This window comes from Magnolia sinica, chromosome 18 (assembly GCF_029962835.1).
Source record: "Magnolia sinica isolate HGM2019 chromosome 18, MsV1, whole genome shotgun sequence".
In the NCBI taxonomy this organism is placed as follows: domain Eukaryota; kingdom Viridiplantae; phylum Streptophyta; class Magnoliopsida; order Magnoliales; family Magnoliaceae; genus Magnolia; species Magnolia sinica.
Window position 1 is genome coordinate 16,477,274 of NC_080590.1, and position 11,373 is coordinate 16,488,646.

At 39.3% G+C, this 11,373-nt stretch overlaps 1 pseudogene; it reads left to right on the forward strand.

The window, feature by feature from the left end:
* LOC131233581 (phospholipase D beta 1-like) overlaps window positions 1-11,373 on the forward strand; it is a 47,423-nt pseudogene extending 36,050 nt beyond the window's left edge.

Sequence of the window (11,373 nt, forward strand, 5' to 3'; positions counted from 1 at the left end):
TCTAGGAAATCTGATTAATTTAGGGTAAGCTTATCCATTAATGTGGATCTCATATGATGGAAACATATGGATCTTACAAAAGGATAAAAAAACAAAACCTAAATAATAGATAACATGCATACACCATTCTTCTCATCATTAAAACAATCAATCATCATAACTTAAAGAAATATTAAACCCATGTGCTTCCCTTCTAGCTTGGGCTAGAGGGAACTTAGAAAAACATAATTAAATTGCAGAAATAAAAAGCAACAAGTAAGAAAGAAGAAAAATTGTAAATAGAAAAGATCTAAAAGGAAAGAAACAACTTATAAAGCTTTAATAAAACTAAAAACTCTTAAAAAAAATATAAATATTGCTCTTGAATGCTTCTAATGATGTTTTAGAATGCCCTAGGAGGCCCTATTTATAAGTAGGGAACTCCAATTTTCGTACAAAGTTGAAAACCCTAGAAAACGCCTCAAATATACGTATTTTCTCAAAATAGACTTCTCGCTGCATAGTTCGTTTAAAACAGACTTCCTGCTGCGCAGTTTTTCAAAATAAACTTCACAGCTTTAGAATACACTTTTTTAGGACGATTTCAGGATTCTTCACTTCAAATCTTCGATTCTCTTCATTCCTCGCTTGGTTTTCTTGGATCTTTGGCATGTGAATTCTTCAATCTTGATCTCCTAAGATCCATCCCTTGCCTTGGTGATTTTTGAGCATCAAATTCTTACTTTTTAACACCCTTTTTCAATCCAAGCTCTTAAATTCACCTTGCAACACATACATGAGTAAAATAGAATATTAAGATGATTTATGTTCATAAAACCAAGATATAAATGAGAAAAATTATGCAATATTTAAGTCTCAACACACCCCTCAACCAGCATTTTGCTATTCTCTAGGAGAAAGATATGATCAATGGATTCCACTTGAATCTCAAATGAAGAGGAGCAACAATTGCATTTGGAAGCAAGGGAAACCCCTTTACGTTGGATCTTGGTGTCCGTGGGGCTGGCTCTATGAAGGATCTTCCAGGATAGCATGGACATCTTTAGAGGAAGCTTTGCATGCCAAACCCACTTGGACTAGGTCTTCTTATTGCCGTGAGATCTGAAAAGCTGCCTTGCCAATCGAACCGAGAGTTCCCCTATGTCTGAATCTATCCAAATGCACTTATCGTCTGTGGAAGAAGTGCAAACACCATCCTCTGCATTGTGGTTAATGATGACGCGCGACAAAAACGTAAGCATTGGGGAGTGGGCCCTGACAGCCATTAGGACCGATCAGGTCATAACTTTGGCCAATAGAAAATTTGGAGGGATGGGGCGAGTGGCCCAATGGACGAGTGGACCCATCCCTGTCCAATCGCACCTCTAGGAGTTGCATTCTCCTTTCCCGATCAGCCATCGAGTATGGTGCTCCAGCAGCAAGCTCAGTTTAGAAATGTGCTTCCACAGAGGTGATGCATAGGCTGGAGCTGGCGCAGGGAGCTGGCGCAGTGGCCTGCGCAGGCGCATCTCCAGCACTGAGACTGCCCGTAGCATATTCAGCACGGATAAACTGGCTCCAGCTGCTAGATTCTTTCCTCAAATTAAGGGTCCATGCCATTTACAATCGAAAAGCTTTCATAACAGCGGTCAAGCTGCTGAGACCCAGCCCACCTTCATCCTTAGGGAGCGCGATCGATTGCCAACTGCACCAGTGGCATTTTTATCTGGTCCCCTCCCAACCCTACAGGAAATCAGCGAAGACTTTTTAAAGTTGCTTCAGGATACTGATTGGTATGTCCGTTGCCGCTAACGTGTGGATGGGCATGCTGGACAAGACATCGTTTATCAGCGTCAATCTCCCTACCTGAGACAGGATCCTAGCCTTCTAAGAAGCTATTTTCGAGCAGGTCTTGTCTAGTAGGGCCTAGAAATATGCCCTACGCGGTCTTCCCTAGAAGATGGGAATGCCTAGATATGTGAATGGAGACCGGCCCCTATTGAAGCCCAGGATGCTGGTAGCTGATCTCAGTTGCCCCTCAGAATTCTTGGCTGACATGAAGCTTTTCTGGTTGTTAATGCGCTGACCTGAGGACCTCTCATATTGTTTGAGAAAGCTTGCGATCTTTCTAAGAGACTATTTGCTGCCATTAGCGAAAATGATCGTATCATCGTCGAAAAGGAGGTGGGAGATACACACGGGCAATTCCTGGCCATCCTGAAAGGCTGACAAATCCCTCTATCCAACTGGGTCTTCAACCCTCTACTTAATACCTCTGCTACTAGGATGATTTGAAGAACCCGCTTGCCTTCCCGTTGATCAGTATCGAGTACCAGCAATTGGACCAACATCTCTCCAGGATGGAGATCCATTTCTTATCAAAGCTGAATTTTGCAAGCACCTTAGACAGGAATTCCAACTGAGCCTATCGTAGGCTTTCTCCATATCCAGCTTGAGCAGGATATTACCACCTCTGACCTTTCTGTCGATATCTCGGAAGATTTCTTGAGTTAAGGCGCAGTTCTCGGCTATGGAACGGCCTTTGATGAACACCCCTTGCTCTGCTAAAATAACTTTAGGCAAAATGGTCCCTAACCTGTCTGCAAGAATTTTGGCAAAAATTTTATAGATGCACTTACAAAGACTAATGGGCCTAAAATTAGAGAATTTAGATGGAGAGTTGGATTTCGGGATGAGGCAAATCAGGGTGCAAGTAAAAGCTCTGGGGAGCATGGCACCCATGAAAAAAGAATGGACAGCCAACAGTAAATCCTGGCCAACAATGTCCCAACACGCTTGGAAGAATGCTCCGGTAAAGCCGTCAGGGCCAAGAGCCCGTTTGGTGGAATTGCTTTCACCGCCGCATGGACCTCTTCAATGGAGGGGTCAACCAGGATGGCCCGATTGTCTGATTCTAAAACTGATGACTGAAGGACGTCAAGGAGCTCCCCTGAGTGGACAAAATTTTCGAAGCAGCTTCTCATAAAACTCAATAGCCGCACTTTTGATAGTTGCATTGTCTGTCATTAAAGAACCATCATCCAGCTTGATCTCCTGAATTCTAGCCTTTCTCGTTCTCCCTGTCGCTGATGACGCAAGGATGAACGTGATGAGGGTAACTACTCCGAATCCACGGAGCTTCTCTGGACTCGTCATAGAGACTTCTCGAATCCATGCGGAAAGAAAGCAGAAAATAAAAATAAATTCTAATAAATTCAAAATTGATTAATTCATAAAAAGGAGTTCACAACCCTTTAAATAGGGGTACCAAGCAATGGGAAAGAAATCAGAATCAAACTACAACTAAAACTCCTAGAATCCACGACTTACTATAAATAGTAAACTTACTATTTATATATGGTCGTGATGTCTACTAGTGCGCAAGGTTTTCGGCCAAAAATAGTAAGTTTCCTATTTGGCTTTACCAAACCATTCTCCTAATTATTCTAAGCTCTTTTCACGTTGGACGCAACTCCTAAAGCCCGATGGATGAAGAGTTATAATCAAACTAAAACTTACTATTTATAGTAAAAACGAAATTAAAACAGGGAAACAACCGTCGATCCAGGGGTATTTTGCAAATTCGGCTTGCGCAACCCGGCATAGCGGGGTTGGTTGGCTAAATTAGCTTGTTCTACCCCAAAATCATATATTTTACGCCCGATAACTCATTCCGGATTGTGAGATACGCCAGATCTAAGGTATGACGGTCCGGATCACTTCTGTCGTTGACCGACCCTTTTCTGATCCATCTTGGCCATGAAACTGTCCACGACCCGCTCTACATCAGCTAAGGCATGGAAAAACTTGGTGTTCCAGTCACCCTCTTGCAGCCATTGAACCCTAGACTTCTGCCTCTAGAAAACTTCCTCGCACCGCTCTAAATTAGTCAGGTTATCCCTAGTTGTTTGTAGCAACTGTTGGTGGGTGGGGTCGGAGGAGTTCTAGGCTACTGATTCAGCCACCACTAACTCTGTTTCAGCCTTTTTGAAAATGAGAAATAAGTTGCCAAAGGTATGCTTGTTCCATGCCTTGATTGCGAGCTTCATGTTTCTTAGCTTACCAAGAAGAGTATGTAGTGGATCGGCCTCCAAATCAGTGACCCATGCATCCTTGACGAGCTGTAGAAAGGATACATGCATTGTCCACATGTGGAGGAATCTAAATGACTTGGACGGGGTTAGATGAAGTGGGGGAAAGGTTAGTAATAGCGGAGCGTGGTCCGAATTAAGCCTAGGCAGATGTTTGACTTAGGAGGGGAAGGCTTGGAACCAAAGATTGTTGCAGCAAGCACAGTCCAATCTGGCCCAAAAAGAAACATGATCTTGAATACATAATTACAATTAATGAAATTGAGATGAACTCCTTTTTTGGAGTACAAAACTAGCCCTAAGAGTTTGGAAAATATATAGGTACATTATGAAGCAAGAGTTTGAGATATGCATCAGACGAGCCACCATGTATTAATCACCCCCAACGAAGTGTTTCTTTGACACAAGACAACTAACCGCTTTCTATAAAAGCTCAAACTGATAAAGTGTAACAAATCAATTCTCTTTTCTCATAGCCCAGGCCCTACACCCCATCGGTTAAGTCCTCAGCTAAACCCCCCTTGTGGGCCTCACATCACATGTGTTCTGCATCACATGAGCTACGTGCCTCACATGGGTGGGGTCCGCCTCACATGAGCCACCCACTTCACATGGGTTGTCCACTCTGAGTGTGCCCACATTCCATAGACCACCCCACTCGAGCCCGGTATGAAAATGCCCATTTATTATCCATCCCTCTCATTTTGATTGTTATTAACCTCCAAATATTCCCATGAGCCAGTTAAGTCTTCTTTTTGTTTCATGCACACTTAAAAGTTGCTTTTAGAGAGCCTTGATATGTGGGTCTCACTAAGTTTTCTCTTGTATTTCACAATCACAGAATGGATTCATGAAGACACATGATGAAGAGACTCGCCAGTTTTTCAAGCATTCATCGGTGCGAGTGTTGCTTTGTCTCCGATTTGAGGGAAGGAAACATTTGACAAAACAAAAGGTTTACATTTTTATTAATTGTTTAAATTGATTGTTTTTATGCATGATTCATAATGATGTGCTATGAAATTTTCATGAATGCTTTGGAGTCAAAACTGATGTCAACCAGGTTGAGTGGGAAACGAAATGCGTGGGCATAAAAGGTTGGAAGTGTTGTTCTGTCTTTCTACATATTATACCAAATACTTTGAAATGTTAGCAAAACTGATAAATGATAGAATGTAATCTTGTAGTTTGTTGAATTATATAGGTTACAATTGGATATCATTTAATTGTCAATGATCCATGGATGTGGTTCTACGAATATGTATTTCAAGCATGCATTCCTCCCTTTTTTATCCTTTTTTGCTGCTTTCAGTACAGTTGTTTTACTAATCTTCAGTTCTTCGGTTTGTAACCATTTTGCAAGGACTGATAAGGTATGATAAGAGTAGGTATTATGAGGATGGTTGGTTACATATATCTAATGGGACATTATGGAAATTTCTCCGTTTGATTTGTTTTAACTAAGTGCCTATAATTTTCATTTGCCATGTCATACCATTGATCTAGCAACAAGATTCCATTTTATTTTGTGTTGCCATTAATTGCCAGTCCCCAGCCTGAATAAAGGAGGGTTGTGTAAGGTTGGCAGCTAGCATCAATTTGTGCCATAATTTTCACCTTGAATCCAACGGAACTAAATTCATGTAGCTGACCTCAATTAATTGGGATAAGGCTTAGATGATGATGATGATGATGATGAATAAACCGTTTGTCAAAATTCCGATCATCAGAATCTCTTCCTCCTCAAGTAAAGACCATAATCCTTGTGAGTGAAGTAGGGCACTTAACCCTTTCCTACTCCATAGTGATGCACCACAGCCCATGAATCAGGCCCAACCAGGAAAGCTAGCCATTATTTTCAGTCCAAGTGCATTCATGATGCATGGAAAAGAAAAGAATTTGAAATTGAATTGTCTTGGGAAGGCTTATTGCAAGAATTTGAAACTTTTTTTTTTCCTTAGAAAGATGTTCCATGCATTGGGAACCAATAGTGTTATTATTGTATTTATGAAAGGTTAGTGTAATTGGACTATATAAAGACCTATTTTTCAATGAGAAGAAAATCTATTTCTTTGTTATAAAAAAAGATTATTTTCTACAAATTTTCAGCATAAGAAAGAGCTGAGTGATTCCTCTTTGGTTATGAGTGAGTCCAACCCATACTGGCAAGTGATTCCCAGTTCATCGGCACCACAATGTGATCATTTTATTTATTTATTTTTATTTTTTTTTTCAGTTTTAACAGGTTTGTATCTTGCAACATTTTTTATACTTCTAGTTAATGAATGATTTTTATAATTTTTCTGATTATTCATCATCAAGTCTATTTTCATTTTACAAAATTCATTTCATTCTGAGTTTCAACAAATTTATTAAAATCTTTGAAGTACCAACTGTCTGAAACTAACAATTTTTTGCACAGTTTCAAAACATCCTAAAATTAGTCCAATTTGAGTTTGGATTTTATTTTTATTATTATTTTATTTTTCCTGAAACTAGACTCAGTATGGTTCATTTTGGCTTTTAGATCATCTCAATCAGAATTGTATTAAAAAAGACATAAGCGTATTTAGGATGTCCTTTAAAATCCATTGCGTCCACATTGAGCTGCATCACATAACCTAGGTCCTTATCCGGAAGTTCTGTGTGGAGACCAAGTCAGAGTCAATTTCTCAAAATCAGGAAGATTACTCTCTTTGATTTTGAGGGGGGAAAATAAAACCCATGGATTCTAGCCATCCTTGAAACATACCTAAATGGCGACTCCAAAACCAACAAACTAAACTCTACAACCCCGGGGTAGGGCTTTGTCACTCCAACACATACTTTAGTTTCACTTTTTATTTTCTTTTTAATGTATTTATCTACCAGATTATCAAACATCCCGAATCTTAAAACATCAGAAGATTCAAAAGGATTTACTTTTGTATTGAGCATCTGTCGTTCTTCTGCATCAATCGTATTTTCTGTGGCTTTGCTAGTTTCTTTCTATTCGCAGAGCAGAGCATGGTTTTTTACTTGGTTCCCTAAATTATTGGTACTCAGGATGCCATAATGTATACCCATCATCAGAAAACTGTGATTGTGGATTCTGATGCTGGTTTTAACAAGAGAAAAGTAATAGCATTTGTCGGAGGACTTGATTTACGCGATGGACGGTATGATACCCCAGAGCATCCTTTATTTAGGACTTTGCAAACAGTGCATAAAGATGACTATTACAACCCAACTTTTAAGGTAATCTTTCAACCTTTGTTCCTTCTTTCTATATCATAATTCCCATGATGCTCTTACAATTTTATATTTGTGCTGAACCCAATAACAATGAAGATAAAGATAAATACTAAAGTGCTACAGCATACATTATGGCTGCTAGTAAATGCTGAGTAGGTGGTGAGATTTTTCTAACTCCATATGATGTCAACAATGGTAATCTGGCGCCATACAAAACATTTTGATTGACAATTACCTACTTTTCTCACTTGCTATTGGACCTACTTCAGCCAGTCTGGAAAAAATAATGATGTTTCCTTGAGGAAGAGTATACAAATTGGACTTGCAATAATTTCAAGACCAAAATTTGGAGCCCGCCCTCAATATGAATGCTCGGGAGGGAAATCATAATTTGGTTATTTCCGCTTTATCACACTAGTCAATTGCAATTCAATTTGATAAAGTGCCAAACACATCCCTAAGTCAATTTAGGTAATGTTTTAACTATGTGTCGAACTGTTTTCACCATATCTCTCTCTCTCTCTCTCTCTCTCTCTCTCTCTCACAAATAGGAGTCGACTCTCGGTTGTCCCAGAGAACCATGGCATGATCTTCATTGCAAGATTGATGGCCTGGCAGCATATGATGTCCTCATCAACTTTGAGGAGCGTTGGGCTAAGGCTTCAGAACCCCATGGAATTAAAAAACTGAGGAGCTCATCATATGATGATGCATTGCTCAAGATTGATAGGAATCCTGACATCATTGGGAAGCAAGATGCTCTATGTTCAAATGATGACAATGATGATGATCCAGAGAATTGGCATGTGCAGGCAAGTAAAACATATCAATTGGTGGAGTTTGCTTTCACATGATTCTCAAACAAGTTTATCTTCATTTGGTTACATCCCCAACTCGTGCAGGTTTTCCGTTCTATTGATTCATATTCAGTGAAAGGCTTCCCAAATGATCCAAAACATGCCACTAGCAGGGTAAGAGAAAATCTTTTAATTGGATATCTTATTTACTTCTCATGATTTCTGCTTTTTTCCATGTCTTAACTTCAATGTTTAATGTTACAGAACTTGGTTTGCGGGAAAAATGTATTGATTGATATGAGCATTCATTCAGCTTATGTAGAGGCTATCCGAGCAGCACAACGTTTTATCTATATAGAGAATCAATACTTCATTGGATCATCATATAATTGGTCTTCAAATAGTGGCATAGGTGCGAATTATAACCTATGTAGAGTCAATTTTCTAATATAGTAGACTGTCTCCGTCTGTTACATGTGAGACTGATGCCTTGTAATGTTTCAAGTGGTATTTTCTTGTTTTTCCAGAGTTTCTTATTATTGATTGTGCTGTTTCTAAATATATAAAGGCCTCAATCAAATCGTATAGAATATATCGTGCAAGGAGATGCCTAATGCTTGCTCTTGGGAAGGCAAGATAGTGCATCTTCTTAAGACCGTAAATCTCATCTTCTTGAAAGCCTACTATTGAACTTTGAAATTTGGAATGTTGGTGATTTTGATGAAAATTGTGCAATTCAAAATGCATAAGTTATGTTAATTCATCCCCATGTTGAAGTGTTACTCTCTATTTTGTTCATTTTTTTTCCATTCTAGCATATGTTTTTCTTTCGTGTATTTATTTGAGGATATCTATAACTAAAGATTGCTTTTATTACAATTAACAACTCTAAATTCTTTTGTTTTGATGACTGGTTGAGCATTTTCTACCTTTTGACAAAATTTTAACACATTATCATATGTCTAGTTTTCGATTCGGAAGACTCAAGGGGAAATTTGGTAATTGTGTAGGTGCCAACAATCTAATACCAATGGAAATTGCTCTTAAAATTGCAAGTAAAATCAAAGCAAATGAAAGATTTTCAGCCTACATAGTAATTCCAATGTGGCCCGAGGGTGTTCCTACAGAGGAAGTTTTGCAGAGGATTCTTTTCTGGCAGGTGCTACCCAGCTCCCATCTTTGAATTCTGTTTTTGATCTGGTATCTTGAATTGTGTTACATGTTCATGATATAGTTCTGTAAGCAGACGTCACACACACCCACGCACACCACATGGGCACTCAATCCCATGATCCTAGTGTTGAAACAGAGCCTGTCTACCACTGAGACGTTTCATCCCATTTATACTGCAATGAAAATGTATCTTGCAGTTCGTATTCATGACTCCATTCAACACTGTTTACATGGAATTTTTGTCGATTGCTGCAGAATAAAACAATGCAAATGATGTATGATGTAGTTTATATTGCTCTAGAAGAGGCAGGGCTTGAGAAAACATATGAGCTACGAGATTATTTGAATTTCTTCTGCCTTGGAAACCGTGAAGTTGTGATGGGAAACGATGCTTCAAATGGCAGTGTAGCTATTGCAAACACCCCTCAAGTAAATTCTTCTTCCTAAATGTCAATTTTTTCATTGCTTCTTTATAATCATGATTTTCTTCAATGCTGCAAGGATCTTCCACAATGTCTTTTATGTCAATATATGACAGGAAAGGTATGATAAGCCCATGTGCATGTGGAGCCCTGCCCTTCTACACTCAAGTAAGATCCAACCTTTCCATTGGGTGCCACAGATTTTTAGATCTTCGGGCCTAAAAATAAAGCTGTTTCACTGCATAGGTGGCCTAGCATATATATATATATAAAACAAATGATGGCTACAAAATTAACCACCTGTACTTTCTTTACATTATGGCCCACCTGCTCAGTGAAACAACCTGATTTTTACCAGAAGGTCCTAATTAGCGTGGCCCACCTGATGGAATCTCAATCTTGCACTGTATTGACCCACCTGAGCGCTTACATGTAGATTATCAGGGCTCTACAATGCTTGTGGGCTTAGTAGACCTCCATTAAGGATGTAATCTTTTTATAACTAGTCCATTTGAATAAATTATTCAACTGAGTATTCCTGCTCTCACCTTGGATTTATTGCTTCTACTCGCTGATTTTTCTAAATCAAATCTCTTTCTTGTCTATAAGTGGAACCCATCTGTCGCGAGTCACGCAAATTCTATTTTTATTTTTATTTTTCCTTCAGTTAACATTACTTTGCTCTATGTTGATACTCAAGGAACTTACTCAGAAGAATCGACGCTTCATGATCTATGTTCATTCTAAAGGGATGATAGTGGATGATGAGTACGTAATACTGGGATCAGCAAACATCAATCAACGATCCTTGGCAGGCAACAGAGACACTGAGATTGCCATGGGTGCATACCAAACCTACCAAACGTAGGCACGAAAGAGTCTAGGCCACGTGGGCAGGTGAGAAGTTGATATTTTGATGATTGAATTCCAACGATGGTGTATAATTGAATTATCAAAATGCCTAGCTTCCCACGATTACTTTAAAGTGCTTATCCATGAGAAATGATCCCATTAAACCTCAAAAACTCACGCCACTCAACGATCTATCAGACCACCCTTTATGAAAATAATGGACGATTTAAGTCAAAACTGCCCATGATCTAATTCAACCTATCAGTGGCCTGTCTGATGATTGGACTAATCCTCATGGTGGGCCCACATTTTCAACAGCTCAGATGTTGCATACATTTGGACACATGTCCTGGGTTGACAATCAATTAAGGTGTCTGTAATCATTACTCAGTAATCTAAACTGAATCGGTTGTTTGTATGTAGATCTATGGCTATAGAATGCCACTGTGGGCAGAGCACATTGGAGCTCTGGAGGAATGTTTCAACCAACCGGAGAGCCTTGAATGCGTAAGGCGAGTTAGAGATCATGGGGAACAGAACTGGCAACAGTTTATAGCTGATGAGATAACAGAGATGAAGGGACACCTCTTGAAATACCCTATTGATGTTGACACAAAAGGCAAGGTGACGCCTCTTGCTGGATGTGAATCTTTTCCAGATGTGGGCGGGAATGTAACAGGGACATTTCACCTGCGTAAAGAAAATCTCACCATATGATCGCACGATGGACGACTGTAGACCCCACTATTTTAGAAGGTTAGATTATAAACTATGATTGCATTGTTGAGGTTACACAATTAGTGTCTTTGGTTGTATTGAAACATA